The sequence below is a fragment of the Papio anubis genome, chromosome 14 (assembly GCF_008728515.1).
Source record: "Papio anubis isolate 15944 chromosome 14, Panubis1.0, whole genome shotgun sequence".
In the NCBI taxonomy this organism is placed as follows: Eukaryota; Metazoa; Chordata; class Mammalia; order Primates; family Cercopithecidae; genus Papio; species Papio anubis.
In genome coordinates this window covers 12,338,769-12,366,372 of record NC_044989.1, presented here as the reverse complement: position 1 = coordinate 12,366,372, position 27,604 = coordinate 12,338,769, and the positions used below count along the sequence as shown (strand labels likewise).

The following is a 27,604-nucleotide window of genomic DNA, read 5'->3' as shown; positions in this document are numbered from 1 at the left end:
TTGTTGTATATTTCTTATCTATGCTTCTATAAGATAGCAGAATGAAGACACACATATTTATTGAGCACTATTACTTGTTTTTATTCGTCTTTCTTTTTTTTTTTTTTTTTGAGATGGAGTCTTGCTCTGTCACCCAGGCTGGAGTGCAGTGGCCGGATCTCAGCTCACTGCAAGCTCCGCCTCCCGGGTTCACGCCATTCTCCTGCCTCAGCCTCCCGAGTAGCTGGGACTACAGGAGCCCGCTACCTCGCCTGGCTAGTTTTTTGTATTTTTTAGTAGAGACGGGGTTTCACCATGTTAGCCAGGATGGTCTCGATCTCCTGACCTTGTGATCCGCCCGTCTCGGCCTCCCAAAGTGCTGGGATTACAGGCTTGAGCCACCGCGCCCGGCCTCGTCTTTCTTAAATATGTGTATAGCTTATATTAATTTCAATGTTTAACATTAGAAGTGTTTTGCTCTTTATTTAGAAGTTTGATGATGTTTTTGTGACTAGAAATATGCTGCAGGAGCTTAAGTCCTCTTTATATCAATTAGCCTGTGGCAAAGTTGGTTTCATTATACATCATTTAGCTTGAAGTCCCAGTTTTCAAGAACCTAGTAGATCTGACTTTTAGAACTATATTAATATTTTGCATACCCAAATATAATTAATAAGAATGGAGGGAAAAAACTCCAAATGGAATGCGAACAGAAACAAATTAACCAAACTACATTTCAAGTTAATAACATAACCACACTAAAGGAAAAAAGAAAAAAAGAAACGTCACGTTTGAGAACATGTTTCTAGTTAATAAGTCCTCTGCATTAGAAGTTGGCAAATCTTCCTTGTAAAGGGTCAGATAGTTAAAATTTCTGGCTCTGTGAGCTATATGATCTGTATTCCAAATATTCCGCCTTTGGATCCGGAAATCAGCTACAGATAATATGTAAATGGATGGGAGAGTGGCACTGTGTTCCAATCCAACTTTATGCATGACATTGAAATTTGAATTTCATATAAGTTCCGTATGCCACAAAATTTTATTCTTCTTTGGGTTTTTTTTTCCCAACCATTTAAAAAATGGAAAAGTTATTCTTAGCTCATGGGCAATATAAAAACAGGGATGTGCCAGATTTGGCCTGTGAACCACTGTTTGCTGACCTTGCATTCCTCAGTGATTGAACAAGTCTAAATTCAGCTTTTTACTGTCTCCAATGTATATTTTATTTTTTGATATCATATTGTATTTAATTACATTTTCCCCCTAACTCTGCCAGCTCCTTTAAAAACTTATCTTCCACTTGACCAACACAAATTCTGTCTTACTTCATAGCAACAAATTTTTTATATACTGAGAACACAAAGCAGATGCATTCTATTTTTTTCTGCCATTTGTAGTGAATTATTTTGCTTTTCTCTGAATCTTTATTGCTATGTCTCACCTTGTCATGTGTCAGAATGTTTTCATACAGCCCATGTTGTTTTCTGTTGTTCTTTTCTAGTTTTTTCTTATATGAGATAAGACATGTACATGTCTGCTGTTTGCCAACAGATAGTGTGTATTCACTTTGATCTTTTTATTATTCATCTGGGTGCCACCTTAATGTCCCCTCACAACTTAAACTATGTAATAAGCATGGTCCCTAGCCAAATGTCTAGTGTGTGGTAGACCTTTATCTTGCACTGCTTTGTGGGAAGGTGGATATTTTTTCTCATTCCCTCAATATGGTTCTTTACTCATCAGAAATTTTTTGTCCTCCTATCCTAGCTTCTGTATATTTGAAACAATCTGTACTTTTTCTTGTTCTTATCAGGGTGGGGCATGTAAAAATGCACTATTCATAGCATTCTGCTTCTAATTCTCTGCCTGTCCTTGATGGAGAGAGGGTTGGAGAGTGGAGGTGGCCAGCAGCATTTTCCAGACTCTCTTTTTTCTAGTTAGAATGCTCTGTTTCAGAGGTTTAGGTGGGAGTCAATCACCAGTCCTTTTCCCAAGCTCATTCCTGCTGTAGTTAAGGACAATTCCTTCAGAGACTGGCCTGTCATTCATCAAAATCCTCACTACTACTAATACTACACCTTTACTATTTTAAAAAGTTTTCATAGGTATGGGTTCAGAGACACTAAGTAATTTGCCTAAGATTTTGCAACAAGAATTGGAAAAAGGATTTAAGTCCCCTTCTACCTAAATTTGAAAGTATGCTGCTTCCATAGGGACCCTGCCTCCACAAAGGTTAGGCCACCAAGAAGTCATTAACCGGCAAATAGAAAAGTAACATAAAAATGCATAGTGTGGTATTATAAAAAATATGAAAAAATAATTCATCAATGGAATGGAAGATCAATTGTACTCAATGTGTTTTGAGGTGGATTGGGGGGATTGTCTTATTTCATCTATGATCCTCTAGTAGACATTGGCATGAAGACACAGCTTAAAAAAGAGGCTGCTATTGTCACAATTCCAAGTTCTGTAGCCTCTTGATTTATAAGTCTGAGGCAGTTTGGAGAATACAGGCGCCCATGATGCATATTGTAATCCATAAATTAGTGAGTGATTAAAATCTTACTAAGGCAAACACACAGTCACAAATCTGAATGATGCACAATTATTGCCAGCCATAGCCAGCAGATGTATAGAAATAATTGGCTTTTAATGCTCATTAGTCAGTTTTATTACAAATAATGCATTTGCATGAAGTTTGTAAATTTATGCTCCAGTGGGAAGATATGGTGACTGCACAGTACAAACAGGCAAAGCAATTACAAAAAGTGCATCCAAAATTTATTAATTGTTCAAAGTTACATTTATTTATATGTTTGCTTCTAACCTGGCCTCATTCCAAAACAAAATAATTTCTTATATTTGAAGAAATATAGCCATTATAAGAATATTTAATTGAAGAAAATATGGAGAAAGGAAAATGAAAGTCAGAAAATATAATAAATCAGCAGTGAAGTTAGTGTGCAAGATGAATGTCAGAACATTCTATATGCGTGATAAAAATGTAATGCAAAGCCACCTCTGTATTCATTAACATTCAAAATAAAAGAATGAAAACTGATTTGTGTATGTTTCATAGTGTTTATAACAGAAGAATTAACAACAACGAACAAGTTTTTCTCAAAGGAAATATAACCTTAGTTGGTAAAATAACCAGAGAAAAATTTACCTTATAATTGATCATATGAGTGATATGACCATAAAAAGAAACTAACATTTAGTAATATCTCCAAAGCAAATGCAATCAGACTTCTCTCTGATAATGTTCCAGTGCATAGACTGATAACCTTCCACCAAATCACACTTAAATAAAAATTAGGCACTTGAAGTGGGGAATTAACCCCCCTTTCATACCCCTCTCCCTGCCGTATTCATACATACTTCCTGGCCAGTCATCCTTTCAACCTATCCGTATTTTAATTTTAGTTGGATACAAAATGTAGTGCTTATTTTATTATGGCCATGTAAATGCTAGGCACGATTGACAGACACAGGACACTTGAATGAATTTTCTTACACAAATTTGTGTTTCTTAAAGTTGTCTGATTTCTTTTTTTCTATTAATTATTACTAATTCATCCCCAAATTCTTCCCCAGAAATAAAATCTCCTTATAATACAGTGGAGTGTATCCAATCTTAGGAAAGTTTCATCTGCTTGAAGACGTCCCTTCCAGAGGCCTCTATCCGTCCAGAATGGTAGCCCACTGAGCCTGGAGCACAGCTGCCTAACATCTCCCCTCACTGTCCTGTGGAGATCCCCCAGATCTTTTGTGTTGAATTCCTAGTTTAATCAATCTCATGTTTTTTAGTGTCTTCCTTTTTTTTTTTCTTTTTTTTTTTTGTAAGTTGCCTCCTTGAATAGCTATCTAGAAAAGTGCATATGGCAGATAATTTTTTGGGCCTGTGAACATGTAAAAATGACTATTCCATAGGCATGCATAATGGATGATCTAGGTGCTATAGAACACTGATTAGAAAGGATTCTCTTTCAGAACTTTCGAGGAGTTGCCACTTCTGCTCTACTTCATTGTGCCTGGGACTCCTATTTTCCTCCTACTGGGAACACAGTATCATATAGCGAACCTACTTTGTGCATAGACTTCTTCCTGGAGATGTGAACTCCATCCTCTCTCCATCTCTGAGCCGGTGCTTCAGCTGTGTTTTCACTGTTCCAGTGTTCTTTCAGGCCTGCAGCTTTTAGCTGGTATAATATTTGTTAAGATCATTCCTGTAGTTACTGGCCCACTCCTTCACCTGCATTTCTGTTAGGTGGACTCATTGGTTTTTGGCAGTTTTTTTGTGGAATCCTGTGCCAAGCGGCCAACACTGTAAGGCTTCAGACAGTGGGGCGTTCTGACACTCTGTAGGCAGGTAAGTAAAATACATACCTGAAATGTGTATCAATTTCTCTCAGTGAATTACTGGCATTTGTGATGTGGAAGGGGCCCACTTGGTCAGCTGTTACCAAGTGGCCAGTTTGGTCTTCAAACTCAGTATGGGCCTCAACATTTGACATTGACACGCAGTGGCAACACTAGCTAGCTTAGCCTTGGTCAGTGAGAGATGCTGCCATGGGGTGCATGTGGAGGCTCTCCATCACTGTCACTGCTTTGGCCATATGTCCCTGTGCTAACACTGGTCTATGACAAAATCTGGCTGACATTCTGTCTACTGGGTGTTCAGTACTGCTTCTCTGGTGGATGCTCTGTGGTGGGTGTTAACATGTGGCTCCAAGATCTTCATAAACCATTCCCACTCCAAAGGCCTCCATCCCACCCCTCCTTGTCCTTCTCATTGCAAAATTTATTTATTTTTTCAGACTGGCCAGGCTGTTTGCTGCTGCCTATGAATCTGCATAGTCTCATGTTAAAACACCTCTTTCCACAAATGCACAACTGGGTGCTCTTCCCAAAGTGGATTTCCCCTCACCACTGTCTTTCAAGGCTGCCTCCAAGAAAGCTGTTATTTCTGACGTGGGCCACATTCAGAGCCAGCCCATCTGTGAACCAAGCTCCCGCTCTTTCCCTCTTCAAAAGCTGGCACAAGAGATCACACCATGTGGCACTGGTGCATGATGAGGGAGAGTGCTGGGGTATCAGCAGTGGGTGGCATGAGATCAGCATTCCCTTTGCATGCAGCTTGCTCTGCCCCTGGTCCTGCCCATACTCTACTTCATTTTCACACTATTGTTGCCAGGTGCGTCTAATTTTATAACACGGTGTGTTCCGACAGAATCTAGGTCATTGTGGGCAGTTCATCATGCAGGGTCAAAAAAGTCCCATGCATAGATGTTCCACTTTTATTGGGGTTGGTGGCATGCCAGCAGTTGTTTTTCAAAAGTTGTTGTCATTGACTCTCCATGGTCTCTTTATTCCACCACTAATATCTTTAATATCTTAGGATCTGCTGGGTCATATGGCATCATTTAGATAGTTATGAATGAAACTCATTTTTACATACCCTGGAATGCAGTATTATTTTTAATTTACTGTCTTGGATTGATGGGGAGAACAGTTTCAGAAGGGCCTGAGAAAACAGCAGATATTGCAGACTTACAGTTGGTTAGATATTGGCCTTGAACTCTAGTTAGTTAGCTCTATTTAGTTAGTTCCCCCCCAAAACTGGGGCCATAGTGACTTTTGGAGTTTCCCATATCACTGCCAGTTTGAGTTTTCCTATTCTCCAAGTATAAAGTTACCTCAGTTACCTGTCTACCTGGATTTTGACAATGAAGTGCTACTGCCTGGTTTCAATAGGGATCTTAGTATTCTTATCATTATCAGTGACCCTAGCTCTGTAATAATGCCATTTCCTACAGTCAACTCCACCTACAAAGGACAGCCACCAATGAACTTCTTGGTGAGGCTGGTTCCCCTCTCACCAGAACACCTCTTGTTTTCTCTGGGAATTTCCCATGAACTATAACCACACGGTGGGCTTTTCGTACATTGTATATCCTCCCTAGAATGCTCACTCCCTAGCTTTTTATCCCATTCTCCACCATCAGACACAGAGGTCACAACATGTAGACCTCCTTTACTCTGGCCATCACTTTTTCCATGTTCCTAGGAACTAGTTTGCATGCTCCTAAGACCCAGATTGCATCATCTCCTAGGGTTTTTTGCTAAGTTTTAAATCCTGTACCTTCGGAGAGTGCTCCCAAATTCACTAAACCACTGGCAGATAACATCCTTTATTCACTCTTAGGCTCCAGCCTCCTCGATCAGTCCCACACCTGCTCTCCTGGACCCTGCTGGTTTATGTTAGCAGGTTTTTTTTTTTTTTTTTTTTTTTTTTTTTTAGCTCCTTTGGGATGTAATTCCTTTCCTTTCTTACCAGGCCCAGCACACTCAGGGCTGGGTTATGCTGCAATTTACCTTAGTTATTAGCCTAATGGCCAGGAAGAAGGCGGGGAAAGATCCTGAGTGGGGTGCCTGCTCTCTTTTGGGGGAGTAACCTCTGAGTGGGTTAAAATGGAGTGAAAGTCTGCTTCTATAGGCTCAGAGATGTGGGAGGATCGAGGAATTCAGAATTTTTCAGGTCATCAACCAAGTCTCTTTTCCATGTTTCAAGAACCCATTCATCCTAATCAGGGTCTTCACCTAGATAAGAATGGCTTTCTTATGAGTACATTATTCTTTCTAGTTCAGCTATCATGACAATTAAGTTGTGGAACTTTTCTCCAACTTTCTTCCCTGCTGTTAAAGGAGAGGAGAGACTTTTTATAGAGTACTATATAAAAGTTTTGGCTTTTGGCCTTGGCTTTCACACTTAATCTTATTTTTGTTTTTTCTAGAGCTTAAATATAGTTTAACAATAGTCATACAACCTCTTTGTCCTTATAGTCCCTATCCCTCCCATAATTTTCAAATACATTGAAAAGCATGCATTGCCCCAGTGAGCGCATTCCCTTCCACTGGTGTAGCTTCCTAGCTCACATTCATGAAAGTTTTACCAAGCAGTTCCCACCTTGCACCAGGACTAGCTGTGCTCCACCAACCACAATTGACTGCATCTTAATCACTGGCTGGGTGGTGAGTCATCCAGCTCCAAAATCCCATCTTAGCCCCACTTGCATTAATGATACCATCTATGTTCACCAGGATGCAGACTCTGAGATGAAGTTTAATATTCAGAGTGTTCTTGTAATCAATCTCCATGGAAGGAAAGCATAGAAAGTGGGACTGGACAAAAGGAAACGCTGAACTATTATGCGGACACAGCCTCAGCCAGTTTCATGGAGAGTTCTGGAACTAAGATGGCCCCAATTCCCCTGCACTGGGCTGCAATGGCTGGGCCTTCATAGCTCCTGCATCCATCAGTCATGGATGTGGGTCACATGTGGAAGGGCATGACCTTGGGCAAGCTGGTTTGCTGCAGCTGAGAAAAATCACTGGAAGGGCTAGCAGCTGGAACCTGCCTCCTAATAGCTCTACCAAGGGCTGGTGAGAAGAGGAGGGCAGGATTTTCCCTTCGTAGGGGATAAGGGTCCTACATCGTTAGGGGTCCTGCACCCTGACTCTGCCAAAGCAAGACGTAAGCAAGAAATTAGGATTCCTTTTTATCTTCTACAGCACCAATCCTTTCCCTGCTATTAGGAAAGAATTATAATCTCATTCTGAGATGCTTCCTAAAGATTCTAATAAATCCCAGAATAATTATCAATGCACCTTAAAAGTATCTCTAAGTGTAAGAAGGGAATACAGAAACTAAAGTATTAATTCTCTAGAACATAGAGGAATAATTTCAAAATGAGTCAGTCAATAAAAATTATTGTCTATAATGTGCTAGATACTATGCCAGGTGGCAGTGATTCCAAGATATATGCTCCAAATCCAGTAGGAGAAACAAGACAAAAACGCATTTGACATGAATATTGTTCAATACAGACTATAATTAAATAATGTCCCCATTAGAGTGAGAGCTCAGAAAGGACAGCTTCCCAGGAAAGCTTCACAAAAAAAAGGACCTCGGAACTGAGGTATCTGACACCTTGCACTCATTCAAGGAATATTTGGTGAATAAATTATGGGTGGAATATTAATAGGCAGCAGAAATGATGGTGGATGGGAGAATTCCAAGCAGACCTCGGAGGCCTTGAAATGTTTCCCTGTATAGAAAGCAGTAGGTAGTCGGTATGAATATTTATTAGGTAAGGCTAGAAATATAGGATGATGTCATGTTGCTTTGAATTCTCTTAGAAGGAGTACTGACAATATTCTGTGGACAGTGGGAGAAGGTGTGGGATTCTGAATGGTTTTTGAGCTAGTGAACAGCTGACACATGAGCAGTTTATAGAATGGTTTCTCTGTGGAAGTCAGGGGAATGGACTGGTTAAGGAAGAACTAAGGGAAGATGACAATGAAGGTGCTATTGCAGTGGCCTGGGTAGGTGGCAGTGAGGCCTCAGGTATGATACGGCTGTCCACGTGAGGGAGCATCTTCATGAGGATAAGCTCATCACCAACTGTCACATAATGAATCAACTGCTGAAGGAGCAGTGCTGGCAATGTTTCTGCCTCCAGAACAGGACATGTCACCTCAAAATTCAGTGTCTCGGTTAATAACAAGAGATCCATCGTCTCAATGAATGATGAGAGTTTGGAAGGGTATTCCAAACTCTTTCATGGAAATAAAAAAAAGTTTTAAATTCTACATAATTATTTGTTTATTCTATTTTGAAGGAAATGTCATCATTTAAATATATGTTTGTTGTCACCCCTTAACAAACTCTTCAAACTCTGGCCACAATACCCATTACACAACAGAGAGTACATTTTTCTTTCTGTGGTCCCTGCATTGTATTCAAACTTTGATCTACCATTTTCTCACATTATGTTTTCACAACTTTCAGGATGCCTTCTAGATAATCCAAATAGATTCACAGAAAGCAGATCTGTTCTTCCTGTCAGTGTGGCCTCAGGCAATGCCCAGGAGTAAAAGGGCATTAGCAGTTATTACTTTGATGACATCACCAGTAATTTGCCTCATTCACTTTCTAACATGTTGTAATTTTGCTTTGAAAATGCTGCATATAATAAAGTTATTGGCAAGGGTTTTGAACCACTACATCTCAAGTCAGCTTACAGTTTAACTCTTCTAGCACTGATAATTTCCTGCTGGCCTGCAGCTTGAGAGAATGCCCATGGCATCTGAGGATCATGCATATGTGCAGATACTATTTCACTGTTTTCATGGCTTCAAATTATGGCAGCCTCTCATCAACACACAGTCATCTGCAAAATGATGAAGTGTGAAGCAATAATTGGGTAGTGAGAAGAACACACGATTTTGAGTTAGAAGATCTGTATCAAGTCATAGGTCTTGGCCAAGTTACTTACAGTCTTAGAGTCTCAACTCCCATCTTTCCACTGATTAGGGGAATCACCCAAGAGCACATACCTAAAGGGGATTTATCAAATTAATCACAATATAACAATATGGTAAGGTGCAAAAATTATGAGTATGTTGCTCTGTAAATTTCATGAAAGGAGCAAACCCATGAAAACTACAACAGAAATTAGAGGCTGAAACATTACCTGGGCCCAGGGGTATCCTCTTTTCCATTCCAGTTATTACGCCAGCTTTCCTAAAATAACCTGGATTCTTACTTAAATTGTTATAGTTAGATTTGGCCATTTCTTCATGTAAATGAAGTTGTACTCTATATACTCACTTGGGTTACTAGTATTCTTTTACTCAACATTCTGTCTGTTAGTTTTATCTTTGATGTCTCACATAGCAATAGTTAAAACCTTGTTGATGCACCATAGTATTACTGTATGTGATTTTGCAACAATGCATCTATTGTATCCTGGGAGGTTATGTCTGTTGTTTCCATTTAAAAGCTATTATGAAAAATGCTTCTAAGAGTGTCCTTGTGCCACTTTTTTTTTGGTGTATATGTGTGTGCATTTCCTTGGGGCAAATTTCTAAAAGGGAAATTGCTCAATCATCAGGTATGCCTATGTTTACTTTCAGTAGATAGTACCACAAGTTTTTTTTTTAGATGGAGGTACTCTGTCACTAGGCTGGAGTGCAATGCACAATTCTGCTCACTGCAACTTCTTGGTTCCTTCAAGGATTCTCCTGTTCTGCATCTCTTCAAGTAGTTGAATTACAGGCACACCACCACGCCCCAGCTAAAAGCTTTGTAATTTTAGTAGAGACGGGGTTTCACCATGTTGGCTGGGGAGGTCTCGCTCTCTTGACCTCATGATCAGCCCGCCTCAGCCTCCCAAAGTACTGGGATTACAGGTGTGAACCACCATGCCCAGCTGGTTTTCCAAATAACCTGTGCACATTCACATTCCTACTAGCAACACATTCCCACCACCACTGGTCTTGATAGTTTATACCAGAGCTTTTGTCTTTTTTCTTTTTTTAATTTGGCATTTCAGATAGTGGTATCTATTTCAATCAGTGGTTTTTGAAAATTTGTGATATTGAGCAGATTTTTTTTTGTTTTCTATAAACACCTGTCTGCTATTTTCATTTTTTTTTCCAATTATGTCCCTGTGTTTGTTCGAGTAAAGAATGCTGCTTTGTTTTCCAGTCCTGCTTAAATACAACTAAATCAAAATGAAGGGAAAAGTAACAAAAGTAAGGTAAGAATTTAATGAAATAAGCTAGGCACCATGAGAGTTAGGAGATTCATAACAGCGTCCTCATATTTCTTACTAAAATGTGCAAAAACATTAGCTACGGGTGGCGCCAATAGTTCAGCATTAGAAGGTTGAGAATCCCGAAGGCGGAGCTTTGCAATGACATCCTGCCATCACTGCACTCCAAAAAAAAAAAAAGGAAGAAAAAAAGAATGTAATGAAATAGAAAGCAGAACAAACTAGAAAAGAGAAAAAATCAAAATGGATTTTTTTTGTGGAGATTAATACAATTAATACATTCCTAAAAAATTCTTAAAGATAGAAAAAAGAAAACACAAATTTTCAATATGAGAATAAAAGATATCCGATAGTCTTTAACAGGATGGTAAGAAAATATAGGTCTCATAGATCCTAAAATCAGTAAAAGGATTATAGGTCAATAAGTAAAATAACTTTTATACTAATAAACTTATCTACATTAATACATAGCTCCCTTTTCATTTTAGCTGAGGTGTGGTATTCTTTGCAATTGGATTATTGTATATTTTATTTATCCTTCATCATTTTTGTGATAATGAACAAGTAGACTGTTTCTAGTACTTTTTTGCATATCCAATAACCATCAGTTATATGTTGGTGACATAAATGGCAAATACCTTCTGCCATCCTGTAGAAAAAGCTGCATTGTCTTTTGTTGTACAAAATTTTCCATTTTAAGGTAGTTGATTTTATGTTCATTGTGTTTTATTTAAGAAATTCTTCATTGCCAAGCCCAGTAAGGGTCATAATATTAACTTACAGTCTGTCTTTCCAGGTGATTTAAAAGTTCATTGCTTTTTAGATTTTCATCATCTGAGAAGAATATTTATCTTACTCAGTGCCGTTTGGGGTAGAGGCATCTTTTTTCCCTGTGTAGAGAGCAGATTTTGCAGCACCAAGTATTGTATAATCCTTTCCCCATCTGGTTTAAATGTTACTTCCCATATTACAAGTTTCCATACATGTGCCAATCTAACTTTAGATTCCTTTTTTTTTTTTTTTTTTTTTTTTTTTTTTTTTGAGACGGAGTCTCCCTCATTTCCAGGCTGGAGTGCAGGAGCGTGGAAGCGATCTCAGCTCACTGCAGCCTCCACCTCCCGGGTTCAAGCGATTCTCCTGCCTCAGCCTCCCGAGTTAGCTGGGACTACAAGCTTGAGCACCTGGCTAATTTTTTGTATTTTTAGTAGAGACGGATTTCACCGTATTCCCCGGAATGGTCTCCATCTCCTGACCTCATGATCCACCCACCTCAGCCTCCCAAAGTGCAGATTCTATACCTTGTATAACTCCATTTTTCTATTTCTGAACTAATACTACACCACACTTTTAAAATTATTAGAATAAATCTTGATTTCTTTTGGCTAGGGCAAGTGCTTTCCACTTTATTTTCATTCAAATAAAATGACTGTTCTTGGCTATTCTATGTATGCCTTTTGGGATCAGTTTATTAGGTTATACAAAATAATATTGGAAATTCAAAAAATAATAGTGTTATTGGAGTATAATTTATATGTTATAAAATTCACCCTTTTGATTGATAACTCTCAGTATTCTTTTAGCATATTCACAGACTTGTGCAATCATTACTTCTATTTAATTTAAAAATATTTTCCTACCCCTAAAAGAAACCCTGTACCCATTAGCAGTCACACTCGATTCTACCCACTCCCTGACCCTGACAACTTCTTATTTACTTTATGCCTTTATGCATTTGCCTATTCTTCACATTTCATATAATGGAATCACAAGATACATAACTTTTTGTGCCTGGCTTCTTTCACTTAACATCATATTTTTCAAATTCTTCCATGCTGTAGTGTATGTCCATACTCTGTTCCTTTCTATTACCAGATAATATTCCACTAGGTATATGTACCACATTTTATTTATCCATTTAGTCATGTGATGGTCACTTGATTGTTTCCACTTTGGGGCTATTACGAATGATGCTGCTACGAACATTTGTTATGAGTTGCTATGAATGTACCTTTTCAAGTACCTTGGGCATACGCCTAGGAGTGGAATCGTTTGTCATATGGTGGGTATATGTCTAACTTTCTGTGTGCACCAAACTAGTTCACCTGTTGGATTGTCTCTATCAGTTGTCTTTTCTCTTAAGAACTGATCACATTTTCCTCATTCTTTTTATGCCAAGTACTTCTGGATTACAACCCAAGGCACTCGCTACCCATATAACAAGATACGCAGAGCACATTCTGCATATCTGCATATTTAAATGGTGTGCTGGGGATCAATGTTGGATTGGGTTGGAGACTGGATTCTCTTACATTTCTCTGAAGAGTGTGGATTATCTTTTAAGCAGATTTTAGCTTGGTTGGAATCAAGCAGGTTTCCCTTGATTGAACTCAAATAGCAAATTCTGCCTCTTGCAGTTCAGCTGGATTGTGTCCCATTTATTCATGCTTCAAGAATCAGCAAGACACTTAGGAAGTGTTTATATGCAAAAATTAGTTTCAGTTTTATTTTTGGTCTTTCTGTTTCCTGAAAAACAAAAAAAGACCTGAAAAACATGTAACCTATTTTAACACTTGTTAATGCTGAATGGTGGACAGATGCATATGACTATGCTTTTAGCTTAGTTTTTTATTAAATTAAAGCCAGTAAATACTGATTGTTTGCATCCTGAAATATAGCAGAATTTAGAAAGTAGTCAGTTTTCAATTATAATGTTGACCTTTGATTTACTTCTTAAAAAGAAAAGGCATTAACCCTTTACTATAGCTAGTATTTCTAAAATTAGTAATTTTTTGTGTTTTGAATTGTTCTGATATTTCTAAGCTAAACTTCACTTTGCTGCACACATATATTGCACACACCTACATATATGTATAGATGTATATTCATGTGTATTTAATATGTATTTTAGGTAGTGTATGTGTAAATAACATATGTAATTTGCTTGCATGTACATATGCATATCTGTAGCTATACATAAGTATATATACACTCCTATGTATATGTGTACAAATGTGTCATATATTTGCATATATCATTTAAAAATATAATACACTATAGAATTATAGTTTTGAATTTTATTTGGATTTTTACATGGATGTTCATATGTGGCATTCATCAGTTGTTTTCTCATTGTGGTCATTTTCAGATTTGGGGTTTAACCTCATGCTGGCTTGGTAAAATGAATCTGAAAATTTTTCTTCTCTTGGCTGGAAGAATTTAAACACACTGAAGTTACATAGCATTCAAAAATGTAAAAGAAATTTTCCTCTGCAACACCTTCTTAGCATGTGCTGTGATGTGTGAGTATGGGTGTGTAGAGGCAGGGGAATTGTCCCATACTCCTTTATTTAAAAAACTGTGGGCATTTGTTTGTTTGAGTTGATGAGATCGTTTTTGAAATACATTTCTGTCCTTGATATTTTCCTGGAAATTCATCCATTTTGTGTATTCACAAACTTATTTTACACAGAAGTTAGTGATGCTACTTGGCAGCAATTGGCAATATTGTATGTGTTTTCCCTTTAACCAAATTATTTCATTTACCTTAAAATAATCCCTCCACATGTTCTCAAAAAAAGGTAATGAAAAAGCATGTTTGATAAAAATGCATTTAGCAATATAACATAGCATGATACTATTTCTGTAAGTGTTAAAAGATCTAATGGTTTCAAACATATTTCTCAAATATGAATAGATATGTTGTTCATGGACATATGTATGTTAATTTATAATTTAGTTCAACAGATATACACCAGTTCTTCACAGTGTCTGTCTCAGAGTAGAGTGAAAGGGGGAAGGCAGATGGAGAGTGTGATTAATCTGTTATGTTTTCTTTCTTTCTTTAAAAATGTCTTGAAATAAATATAACACAATGTGAAACTGTCAATTCAGGGTAATAGATATCTAGCAGTTTCTCACCTTATTCTTCATGCTAATCTGTATTTGTATTTTATTCTCAACAAAAACTAACAAAATAAATAACCAGAAAGAAGCACATAAAAAGCCCATTCCTATTCTACCACCTACACTTATTCCTACTGCCCAGGGAGCAGTCACTGTTCACGCCGCTCCTCCAGGTCTTAGCCTATGCAAAGAGAAATATGCATTTCATCTCATTCAAAAAGATCAAGGTTTGTAGGAAACATTTGTTTCTGTTTTGTTTTTAATTTGCATTTCCTTTTTCAAAATTTAGAAAGATTTTGCATCATTGGTTTTTTAGGATTTACCTTTATACAAAAATGAACTTTTCCAATAAACCTGCCATTTTTTGATCTTCCACTATGAACATAGGGAAATAGGAAACTTACATATTCTCTTTTCCCTCCCTACTTCCTGATATTTGTTTTAAAACATTTTTCCAGGGTCCATCAGAGTGATATAGTTGTTTTTATTCATAATGAAAAAAATCTTTTGTTTCTGTTTTAAAATATATATTTTAGGTAACCGTAATCGCCTCAATTATTTCACTTTGGTTTTATATTTAAATAGATTTAGCATTTACTGCCAGTCCTTTCATAGAAGGTCTTTCCATTCCATTAGTTCAGTTTTTTTACTATGGAAATTTCTTGTTTTCATCCGTAAGCTTTTTCAAAAAGGTTTCAGTTTCTGTATCCTAGCAATTTCTAGGATGCCTGTTGATTTCCTTTCTACCTGAATGACTATCAGGCTGTCTATAACATTCACAGATCATACACATTTCCACCCCACAAGCCTCCGCTGAAATTCCTGTATTGTCTTTTGGTATTAAGTGATGCTGTGTAGAACTTTGAATGCAATGCAACTTTTTTTTTCCCCCTCTTACAGGATTCTTTCTTCCCCCCAATAATGTTCAGGAACTTTGCCAAGATACAAACAATAGCTGATACTTGAAAAGAATATCCTCTATACCAGTAACTCACCTAAGTACATGACATATATTACCTCATTTCATTCCCATTCACGACAAACCATGAAGCTGGGATTTTTAATAGTCACACTTTGCAGATTAAAAAATCAGCCTGAGAAACCCGCACCAAGTCACAGCTACTAAAGAATGGAGCTAAGATTCATGTCAGATCCAGGGATCTCTTTTACTCCCTTTACATGCGTGGATGTAAAAGCTTCTCATGTTTGAAGGTTTGGCAAATGTTTCATTTCAGGAAATATTTTTCTGTATCTCTGAGTGTTCTTTATCTGTTCCATTATTTTCTCTTCTCCATCTCAAGGACACAGATATTCACATGCTGCTCCTTTGATGCATAACTTCCGTATCTGCCATCTTCATTGAAATTGTTGTCATCCTGCCGTGCTTTCTAATGACAGTCTTTATGATTATTTCAATTCTCTCTTCCGTAACACAGCATTGATTTTCAACTGGCATCTTCTCTTTTCCTCACCCTCTAAAGCATGTTTATTAATCTGCAGTGCTATTGCTTGATCTTCAAATACTTTCACTACTTTTGCAAATTAATTCGGTGGTATTATATTTTATATTTGTATTTTTATGTATATCAAACTGTTCATTATTTTAATAGTTTTGGTGTTTTCATAAGTTCTTCTCAGAAAGTGTTTTATGAGAATATTTATTCTATTACTTGGTGTATACCTTCTTCTAAAATAAATTCCTCTTTTCTATTTTATATGCTAGCTTTCTTTCTTTTCCTCCTCCTTCTTATTTTTCCTTTTCCTTCAGAGTTGTTAACAGTGCCATGACTCTTTTTTCCATTTTACTCATCTTTGATATTAGCAGCTCTATGTGGACACTTTCTTTGTGCATATATAGCATAAACAAATGATTTTGCTTACCCGCCTATCTTAGTGGAGCCTTATTTGTTTACTCCACTAGAGGTTCAGCTTGTGACCTGGTTTCTGTTTTCTTAAGGGGCTTCGGATGCAGTTGTGACTGTTTTGATTTGTTGTTTTCTGCTCAATTTCATGTAATTGTATTATTATTACAGAGTTTATTATGAGTACTCCAAGGTGTATCCTTCTTAGGTGAGTAGAGAAATTATGTTTATATTGGATTGTTCTGCTATGTAGACATTGCTTGATAGCTACTATGGTTTCACATTGCCATCCTCCTGAGCTATTCTATACTGTTATCCCTCTTCTGACCAAGCCAGAGATGGGGAACATGAGTGAAATTTATTATTTGAACAAGATGCTATAGGAAGAAAGACCATATCGAGCTCATTTTTTTTTAACCTCCTTTCACATTATTCCCTTTGTCAAGGGACAACCAAATTGCCTCAAGACTTTGTCTTATCTTGATGTTGTTTATTCCTGGAAGTAATTAGTTGTGCTCAATCTATGCCTTTATTCCCTCATCCTCGAGGTGTAGGGGAAGATTGATGAGCACTAACAGATTTTCCCTTTGTTGAAAAAATTTTCATCTATGATGCTGGGAAGAGGCTTCTATTATGAAAGAGACATTTTATAAAATTACCCAGGATGGCCTTCCAAACTGGAGAGAATTGTATGCAGTTTTGCCTATAGATGTCTTCTCACACACTTCTCACACATGAATCTGCGTACTATTTTCTAGATTCATCTGTCTCTCTCTTTCTAGATTATCTTTTTCAAAATGAATAATAATAATTTTTGCTCCATTTATTTTTGTATTGCTCTTGGATAATTAATTTTTAAAACAAATTTCCTAATTTCTGTTTATTTCATTAGGTTTTGGGTAGATACATTGAGGACTCTGCTTTGTATCATTCTGTTTTCCCAGAATTCTCCATCAGTTTTCCTCCTGCCTCCAAAGTCAGCTCACTCATTTCTGATTTCTGTATTTTCATTCAAAATATTCAAATAACTCCCCTTAATATGGTTTTCTCTCTTACAAGTTATAATCCATGTTTTTTTCTTTGCATGTTTCATTTTCATTTTGTTGTGCAACCTCTCTTCCCTGGATAGCCATCTTTCTTGCTTACTTACTAAACATTGGTTTGTTCATGATGTTTTTTAGCCTAACCATTCCCTCTTTATTTTTTTTATAGTCTATCTTTGTTTCCTAATCATCTATTGCTGCATACAAATTAACCCGGAACTCAGTGATTTTAAAATAACAATAATCACATTCTTATTTTTCTCGCACCTCTGCAGGACGACTGGGCATAGGTAGGTGGCCTTCACCCAAGGTCTCTCATTTTGTGATAGTCAGACAGGGGATAAAGCTGTAGCTACCTGAGGGTTTTGCCCGGTCATGTGTCTGGTTGGACTGGGAAGACTCACATATTCAGGGAAAGTAACAGCTGGAACTCCTTAGGCATCTTTCTCTATCACCAGCTGGCCTTGCCATGCTGTTTCTCCAACATGGTGATGTTAAGAGCAAGGCAGTGACAAAGTCCTGATCAAGTTCAAGGTCAAGGGTAAATAGGCTCCACCTCTTGACTGAGGGATGAGAAAGTTCTAGAAGAGCATGGTGTGGCCATTTCCTGAAAAAAAAATAACAATTGGTCAGTCTTCCCTCTGCCTACAATAATCTACTTTCCTTACACATTAAAAATACACTAACTCTTACCTTCAAGACTTCCTAAAGCCTTATTTCATGATGGGATCAGGCTGAGGCCTTAGAGCCAGAATTTTATCATCTCAATTAGTTCCAGGTATGATGAGGCTCCTAGGGTGCACTTCCTCAACTACAGTTTCTTGAGAGTGCCTCCTCTTGATGTAAAGACTTACGATTTTCAGATCACAAGAGAAAAGTTACCCTCCCCCTTCCCTCTCTGCACTTAACATAGGGAAGCACAACAAGCATAGGATAACTACTATAGATGTTCCCTTTCAGAGGGGGAATGCTGCGTTGCACAGAGAAGTTGCTGGTCCGTGGCATTCTTGAAATCAAGCCTGGCACATGATGTCAGTTTTTTGTGTTTTATTTAAACTGCTTTATTGATGTATAATTGATATACAAAGAACTGTAGATATTTAATATATAGAATTTGATGAGTTTGTAAGTGTGTAAACACTTAGGATACCATCTCTACAATCAAGTTAATAGACACATCCAACATCTCCCAATGTTTCCTTGTGTCCCTATGTTCTGTGTGTGCCTGTGACAAAAACACTCAACATGAGTTCTAGCCTCTCAACAAATTTTAAAGTGCATAATACCTTGTTGTTAACTATAGGAACTGTGTTGTACAGCATATCTCTAGAACTTCTTCATCTAGTTAAGATTTTAAACCCATTGAAAAACTAATTCCTGTTTTCTCCATCCCCTTAATCCCTGGCAACCACTACTGTATTCTTATTTCTGTAAGTTTTACTATTATACACATCTTATAAAAGTGGAATCTTAAGTATTTGTCCTTCTGTGACTCTTTTATTTCACTTACCATAATGTCTTGCAGTTGCATGTTGTCAGAAATAACAGGATTCAGGATTTCTTACCTTTTTTAAGGCTGAATAATATTCCATTGTGTATGTATGCCACATTTCCCTCATCTATTCGTCTGTCAGTGGACATGGGTTATTTCCATATCTTGATTCTTGTGAATAATGCTGCAATGAATATGGGAGTTCAGATATCTCTTCAAGATCCTGATTTCAATTCTTTGGAATATGTAACCAGATGGAAGATTATTAGATCATATGGTAGTTCTATTTTTAATTTTTGAGAAACTTTATCACTGTTTTCCTTAGTGGCTATACCATTTTGCGTTCCCATCAACAGCGTATGAGGGTTCCAAAATTTCCACATCTGCACCAACACTTGTTAACTTCTGTTTCTTATTTTGAAATTAGCCATACTAACAGGTGTGAGGTAATATGTCATTGTGGTTTTGACTTTCATCTCCCTGAAATTTCTGATTTCAAAATATATTAAAAGCTCCAGAAATTAGTCTGATACTGGCGTAAAGACAGACATGTAGATGCATGGAACAGAACAGGGAGTCCAGAAATAAATCCATGCATATACAATTTGGCCTTGGTACCTTTTTGATGAAGGTACCAAGAATATACAATGGAGAATGGATAGTCTCTAACAAATAGTGCTGGGAACACTGTATATCCTCATGTAAAAAAATAAAATTGAACCATCACATTATACTATACACAAAAACCAACTCAAAATGTTTTAAAGACTTAAATGCAAGACCTGAAACTGTAAAACCTAAAACAAAAAAACAAAAAACCTACAGGAGGCCAGGGGCTGTGGCTCACGCCTGTAATCCCAACACTTTGGGAGGCCGAGATGGGTGGATCACTTGAGATCAGCAGTTCGAGACCAGCTTGTCAACATGGTGAAACCCTGTCTCTATTAAAAATAGAAAAAATAGCCGGGTGTATTGGCGGGAGCCTGTAATCCCAGTTACTTGGGAGGCTGAGGCACAAGAATCACCTGAACCCGGGAGGCAGAGTTTGCAGGGAGCCGAGATTGCACCACTACATTCCAGCCTGGGTGACAGAGTGAGATTCAGTCAAAAAAAAAAAAAAAAAAAAAAAAGGAGAAAAGCATCTTAACATTAATCTTGGCAAGGATTTCTTGGATGTGACACAAAAAGCATAGGCAACACAAACAAAACTAGACAAGTGCAACATCAAATTCAGAATGTTCTGTATAGCAAAGAAAAGAGTTACCAGAATAAAAAGGCAACATACAGAAAGGGAGAAAATGTTTTCAAATCATATATCTGAGAAGGAGCTTAATTTTCAAAATATATATGAAATTCCTATAACTCAGTAGCAAAACCAACCAAACAACCCCAAATACTTCAATGAAAATTTTTTAAAATGAACAGAGGACCCAAACAGACATTTCTCCAAAGAGGCATACTCATGGCCAACAGGTATCTGAAAGGAAGTTGTCAGTTGTTGATCAGAGCTCAGTTCTAATGTCTGGAAATCATTCCCATAGCATATAGCTCTGAAAAAATGTAGCACATGTACTCCACTTTGTAGTTTTTCAGCCTGCTTCCCACCTGTAGAATCTAAGGATTCTGATATCTCTTTGTATTTTCTTAGTTTTGATAGCCCTTTCAGTGTAAGCTAATATAATTCCTTTAAAAACATTCTGGGTTTTCAATGAATCAATTTATAATTCACTTCATTAGATCCAAGCCACTCCACAATTTCTTCAAGATAATTCTTTCTGTGCTATGAACTCCCTTGGGGAACACTGTGGGACAATGATCTTAATGTTCTCAGAAAAACTGTTGTTTAAAGAATAGAATCTTCAAGTCATGCCCTCAAGATCTTTAGAAGGATTTCTGTCTGTTGAAAGGGTCTATTAGGCAACACCTTAAATTGATCTGTGGACTTAACAAAGTGTTTTATTTTGATACCCTTAGCTTCTCCCTTACATCATATTTTTCTAAAATTATAAATTTGTCTTCTTTCCAGAAGTCATTTCTGAATTTCAGCATTGTTTGGCCACTGGTGGGGCTGGGCATGAGAAAAAGTTTTATTTCAAAACCTGGCAGGTCCTAGCTCTCTTATATTTAACAGTTCTTTATTTAGATTTTCTATCTCCTTTCACATTTTACTATGTTTAATAAGAAGAAGCCACACAGCACTACCAACATTCCACCTAGAAATCTTGACTGGATCATCCAAAGCATGAGGTAGATTGCCTATTTTCCACCTTACAGCTGGATTTAGTGACGTTAAACTGTCTACCACTCTTTAAGAAAGTCTCCTTTCTTCCAACTCCTAATTGCCTTACTCTCACTTCCTTTTAAGTCTTTCCTGATGATCTCTTTGGGGTTCATTAAGCTCCCACTGTTTTTCTAAAGTTTTTTCAATGTTTGCATCATCGCTTAATCCCAAAGTCCCTTAGTTACTTAGTCCCAAAGCCACTGCCTCATGTCTTAGATTCTGTTAGAGCAACACTTCACTTACAGGTATCAGAAGGTTTTCCAGTGACCTATTGCTGAATAACAAGTTGCCCTATTCCGCAGGGGTCTTAAACAACAGTATTCATTTCATTACTATTTCTCACATTTCTGGGAGTTGGCTGGACTCTTATGCAATGCCTTTCATGTAGGTATCAACCCATGCAGCTGGTGCTTGAATCTTCTGAGTATTTGCTCCCTCTCCTGTATGGTGGCATTGCTGGGAGATTCAAACTGCTGGGGTCCTGGATTAGCTGGAGTCCTTGGAAGTCTCTCTCAGTCTCTATGTGGTCTCCCAGTTGGCCTTTCCAGCATGGCAGCTTCAGGATAGCTGCAGGGTTGCTGGAATTCTTATGTGGTATATGAGGGCTCCTACAAGAGAGACAAACACAGAGAAATAGAGAGAAAAAGAGAGGGAGTTAGAGGAGGCTAAAACTGTAGTACCTTTTCTAATCCAGCTTTAGAAGCCACCTGTGTCCCTTCTGCCACGCCTCTTTCTTGGACCAGCCATTAAGACCTGTCAAGACTCATGGTGTGGGTAAATCTGCTCTGCTTCTTGATCACAAAATTCTGGAAGACCATGTGGTACCAGAATTATTATTATGGAGACTACAATCTACCACACTGAGTGCTATTATTTCAAGCATTCAACGTTTCTAGGTGTGAAACACTGTGATGTTGTCAGGGGTTAGAACAAGAGTGACTCCATCTTGAGTAGGGGGTGGGTAAAATAAGGCTAAAACCTACTGGCTGCATTCCCTATTAGGCATTATAAGTCACAGGGTGAGATAGGAGACTGGCACAAGACACAGGTCACAAAGGCCTTGCTGATAAAACAGGTTGCAGTAAAGAAACTGGCTAAAACCCAACAAAACCAAAATGGCCATGAGAGTGTCGTCCTCACTGCTACACTCTCACCAGCGCCATGACAGTTTACAAATGCCATGGCAATGTCATGAAGGTACCCTATCTGGTCCAAAAAGGGGAGGCATGAATAATCCACCCTTTGTTTAGCATATCATCAAGAAATAACCATAAAAACAGGCAACCAACAGCTCTCAGGGCTGCTGTGTCTACAGTGTAGCCCATTCTTTTATTCCTTTACTTTCTTAAACTTGCTTTCACTTCACTCTGTGGACTTGCCCTGAATTCTTTCTTGCATGAGATCAAAGAACCCTCTCTTGGGGACTGGATCCAGACCTCTTTCCAGTAACAATGTAAGCAGATGCAGAGTGAGGATAAAGAGGATACAGTAAGCTACATCCTGAAAAATAAGGATGAGCTTGAGACTCTCTCAGGGGGGAGTTAGAAACTCCAGAACAAGGATCACAGCTGTAAAGACCTTGTAGTTTAGAAAGCTTTGCCACTCCCTCTGGTGTGTTAGTTCTGCAGTTCTTCATCATTGCCAATGATCCTTGCATGTGACTTCATGAGCAACCTGGAGGAGCATTAGCTGCAGACTGATTCCACACTGCAGATATTTACAAGGATTAAAAACTCGAAGGAGATCATGAGAGGTGTCTGCTCTCAAAGGAAGTGCAAACAGCAAAGTCCTGGGTCCTGAAGCAAGAAACACAAGCAGAATGGTGGATGACCTGGGACAGCCACACAGCAGCTACCCTTTGTTGACTCATAGTTCAGGCTCTTCCGTCGTGCGGTTTAATCTTCATAGCAAGCCTGTGAGGTAGCTCTCTGCATCGTAGGTGAGGAAATGGAGGCTTCCATGATTTAATTAACTTCATACAGCTTTAAGGCAGGAAACTAGGATACAAAACCATGTAAATCTGTCTCCAAACCCTACAACCTTTCACAACAGTGTACTGGGACAGGTGACTGACAGGACCACATGCAACCCCACTTATCAGGGAACATGCAACCCCACTTATCTCTGGAAATGAGAGAACAAAGATTACAAAGACGAAGAGATATTGGCCTGAGGAGTGGGACATTCACTTAGCTCCTTCTTTTCTATAAACACTTATAAATTGAACTAACTTTTTTCCAAATATTCTCCTGTAAATGGTGGGTAGATCGTTTCTGCTATTGATTGTCTTGTTTGTAACTAACCAAATGCATATATTAGTTAGGAGAGAGGAATGAAAATAGTCTGTCAATTACTTTTGTGCTCACAAACTATGCTAGACATTTCAAGTTCTTCATTCAAAATTCCATAGCGTCTGTTAAAGGTAGTAGTTACCTACTTCATTTCACACGTGAGATACTAAGGCTCAGAAAGGTGAAGCATCTCGCCCATGTCACATAGGTAGTAACTGGAAGAATCAAGGCTTAATCCAAAGTTGTCTAACTGCAAACTTAATTTTGGGCTTTCAAATGTACACTAAAAGCACTGGCTAGGCTGGTTGGGGAGAAACCGAAGAAGAGGAACTCATGTAGAACAGGGGAACTATTGGACCAGCCAAGGGTGCTTAACCTCTTCTGCTGTAATAAAATGTTCAAGGGTACCATGGCCTTAGTCAGCTGGGCCTAAATCCACTCTTTTTTGAGACGGAGTTTTGCTTTGTTACTTAGGCGGAGTGTAGTGGCTGGGATTCAGCTCACTGCAAGCTCCGCCTGGTTCACGGCTTCCTCTCCCAGCCTCCCCGTGATTATAGATGCCTGCTACCACGCCTGCTGTTTTTGTATTTTTTTAGTAGAGACGGGTTTCACTGGTTAGCTAGGATGCAGCTCTAATTCTGACCTTGCATCCTCTGCCTGCCTCCTAAAGTGCTGGGATTACAGGCTTGAAAGCCACTGCTATCGGCCACTCCACCCTTGTATGAAGCTGCATTCTGTGACATACTTATATACTTATCTGAGTCTATCAATTAAAGCTTCAGCAACCACTGTCCGGATGTATTTTCATCTATCATCTATAGTTTTAAGACAAATTATTATTTAGTGTCAATCTTTTTTCCTGTAAATGTATACACCATGCTAAGTGCTTTACATACTTAGCATCGGTTAATCTTCACAACAGCTCTGTGCTGTGGCTTGTTATCCTCATCCAACAGATGTGAAAACCAAGGATCCTTCCAAGCCTGCACAGCCAGTTTTGGTGGAACCACAATTAAGATGCAACTTGGTTTAACTCTGAAACCTGTATTTCTTCATTAAATTGTGCCACGATTTCATTAGGAGAAGCCCTCTTGCAGGCCCCTTTCGTATTTAACGAATAATCCATACTTCATGGTTTCTGCTGCTTTTCTTTTCCTGGAGGATTTTATGAAGAAATCCATTTGTCTTCGCGCCCTGGGAGCTGCTTCCTCCTGCTGTCTGACTCAGGCTTTTCAGACTCTTTGCACCTCAAATCCCTCATTAGGGAATCCAAGCTGGGGAGAGTTCTAGGCACAGTTTAAAAGGTTTTGTTCCCCCCCACCGCCCGCCCACCCCTTCCTATTTTTGCTTTTATTTTTAACTGCACTTCTTTCTGACAGGAACTCTGTTTGTCCTGACTTGAGTCTGATGTTATGAGTCATTGGGGAGATATAATATGCTGATTGCCGAACCAGGTTATTATTTTTTTTTTTTCTATGACTCATTCTCTTCAAAATCTCTAATTTATGATAAAAGTCAGTAAGATGTAAGCACAGAAAATGTTCCTAATGGGCTGTCTTATTATGTTCGGGCCCACTTTGTCTAGTTTAACTCTTGAGGTGAACAATGTAATTCAGTGTGCCCCTTAGAAAGATCTGGGGCCGGTGGGCCATAGTTCCCCTGACACCACTTCCAGACAGGGCAATGAGCAGTCCTGGGGCTTCACTCCTAGGTAAGAGTTCAACCTGTGGACCCAGTTGAAAAGAGAGGGCTTCTGATGAGATACTACTAGCGCTGCCTACGTACGTGCATCAAAAGGACATAGAGCCATAAAAGCCTATCTTGCTTTACAATGTTTCTAATGAAGGAACATTATAAGTCATCCTCCCCTTAAAATGCCACCCCAAAATGGGGCAAACGCATATGCAAAATACAAACATTGCTCACAAGATTACAGTGTACACTAAGAAAATCTACTCAGATGTAGAAAGAGATGGGGAATTTTTATGAGCCACTTTATTATGTAAACAAAGAGTCAGACTCTTAGACCAGGACAAAATTTTCAAGGTCGCATTCAATGCACAACCACTTTGCATAGCCCCTTGGACAGATACGGTCAGTGATGGGGAGCTCCCTGTATTCTCAATATACTGGCGAATAACTGAACACTTACCCTGTGCCCCCATGTCTCCTAGGAACCAGAGACACGAATGTGATAATGATGTCTCTGAGTTGCCCTGGTGTTAGGAAAACAAACTCCTGACTCTTACTCAGCAACCCCTACTGTGTCCCTGGCTTCTTAGCCTTGCCCAAGACTGTTTAACCTGCGCAGGAGCCACAGCATGAGGCTGAGGCAGCTTCTAAGCTGCTATAGATGTGGCCTTTAGTCCCCTGGGTTGCTGTTTTCTGTCAGCCTCTGCCTGGTGACATAGCTTGTCAGTGCCACTGCTTGGGAGCTGCCGCAGTGCAGCAGCCGGAATGAGTGGCACACCTCTTCCAATTTCAGTGGTCCTCTGTGGTTATGGACTGAGTTCTGTCCCCCTAAAATTCACGTGTGGAAGTAGTCCTAAACCAATGTGACTGTATTTAAAGGTAAGGTCTTTAAGGAGATAATTAAGCTTATTTCATTTTTTATTCATGTAAGTTTACCGGATATAAGTGTAATTTCTTTGCCTATATAGATTACATAGTGGTCAAGTCAGGACTTTTAGGGTACCCATCGCCTGAATAGCATAATTTCTCATCCTCTACCAATTTAATTAAGTTTAAATGCTGTCAAAAGAGTGGGATGCTAATCTGATGAAACCTGTATCCTTATTAAAAGAGGAAGAGACACCAGGAATGTGCAACTTGCTGTTTATTTTATATTCATTTTAGATTATGAAATTATGTTAGACAAAAAGCAAATTCAAGAGATTTTCTTATTTGGGTTCAAAATGGGTTGTAAAGACATTTGACCCAGGATCTGCTAATGAACATACAGTGCAGTGGTGGTTCAAGAAGTTTTGCAAAGGAAATGAGAGCCTTGAAGATGAGGAGTGTAGTGGCCGGTCATCACCAACTGACAACAGCCAATTGAGAGCAATCATCAAAGCTGATCCTCTTACAACTACATGAGAAGTTGCTGAAGAACTCAACCTCAACCATTCTGCGATTGTTCAGCATTAGAAGCAAATTGGAAAGGTGAAAAAGCTTGACATGTGGGTGCCTCACGAGCTGAGTGAAAATTTTTAAAATCGTCATTTTGAACTGTTGTCTTTTCTTATTCTGTACAACAACAAACCGTTTCTCAATCAGATTGTGACATGCGACAAAAAGTGGATTTTATACGACAACTAGCAATGACCAGCTCAGTGGTTAGACAGAGAAGCTCCAAAGCACTTCCCAAAGCCAAACTTGTACCAAAAAAAGTCATGGTCACTATTTGGTGGTCTGCTGCCAGTCTGATCCTCTACAGCTTTCTGAATCCCGGTGAAACCATTGCATCTGAGAAGTATGCTCAGCAAATCAATGAGATGCACCGAAAACCGCAATGCCTGCAGCCAGCATTGGTCAACAGAATGGGCTCAATTCTTCTCCATGAAAACGCCGGACCACACATCGCACAACCAACTCTTCAAAAGTTGAACAAATTGGGCTATGAGGCTCTACTTCATCCACTATATTCAACTGACCTCTCATCAATCAACTATCACTTCTTCAAGCATCTTGACGACTTTTTGCCAGGAAAATGCTTCCACAACCAGCAGGATGCAGAAAATGCTTTCCAAGAGTTCGCTGAATCCCAAAGCATGGATTTTTACACTACAGGAATAAACAAATTTCTTATTGGTAAAAAGTTGTTGATTGTAATGGTTCCCATTTTGATTAATAAAGATGTGTTTGAGCCTAGTTATAATGATTTAAAAATCATGATCTGAAACAGCAATTATTTTTGCACCAACCTAGTAACTGTGGTTTTTAGTACCAAAGACAAATCAGTCTTTCTTGTCTCTTCCTTTTTGTTAGTTCCGCTTTTATTCAGTCACCAAAGGTCTTTTCTTAGTACTCCTCTTTCTGACTTCAGAAGTCACTATTTCTTCCACCTTTTTTTCCAAAAGACATTTGTTTTCAATTTTTATGAGCAGACTTGACATAGTTTTGCATTTT

General features: G+C 38.5%; 1 long non-coding RNA gene across 2 annotated transcripts in view; it reads left to right on the top strand.

Moving 5' to 3' along the window:
* The first annotated feature begins 298 nt into the window (after positions 1 to 298).
* LOC103876735 overlaps positions 299 to 27,604 on the top strand; it is a 44,410-nt gene continuing 17,104 nt past the window's right edge. Inside the window, exon 1 of one of the 2 annotated variants that reach the window (XR_636094.4) lies at positions 299 to 4,354. This is a non-coding gene — a long non-coding RNA (uncharacterized LOC103876735). Of the gene's footprint in view, positions 4,355 to 11,886; positions 16,578 to 27,604 lie in introns of those variants that run through there. The other variant, XR_001894593.3, reaches the window with a different exon arrangement.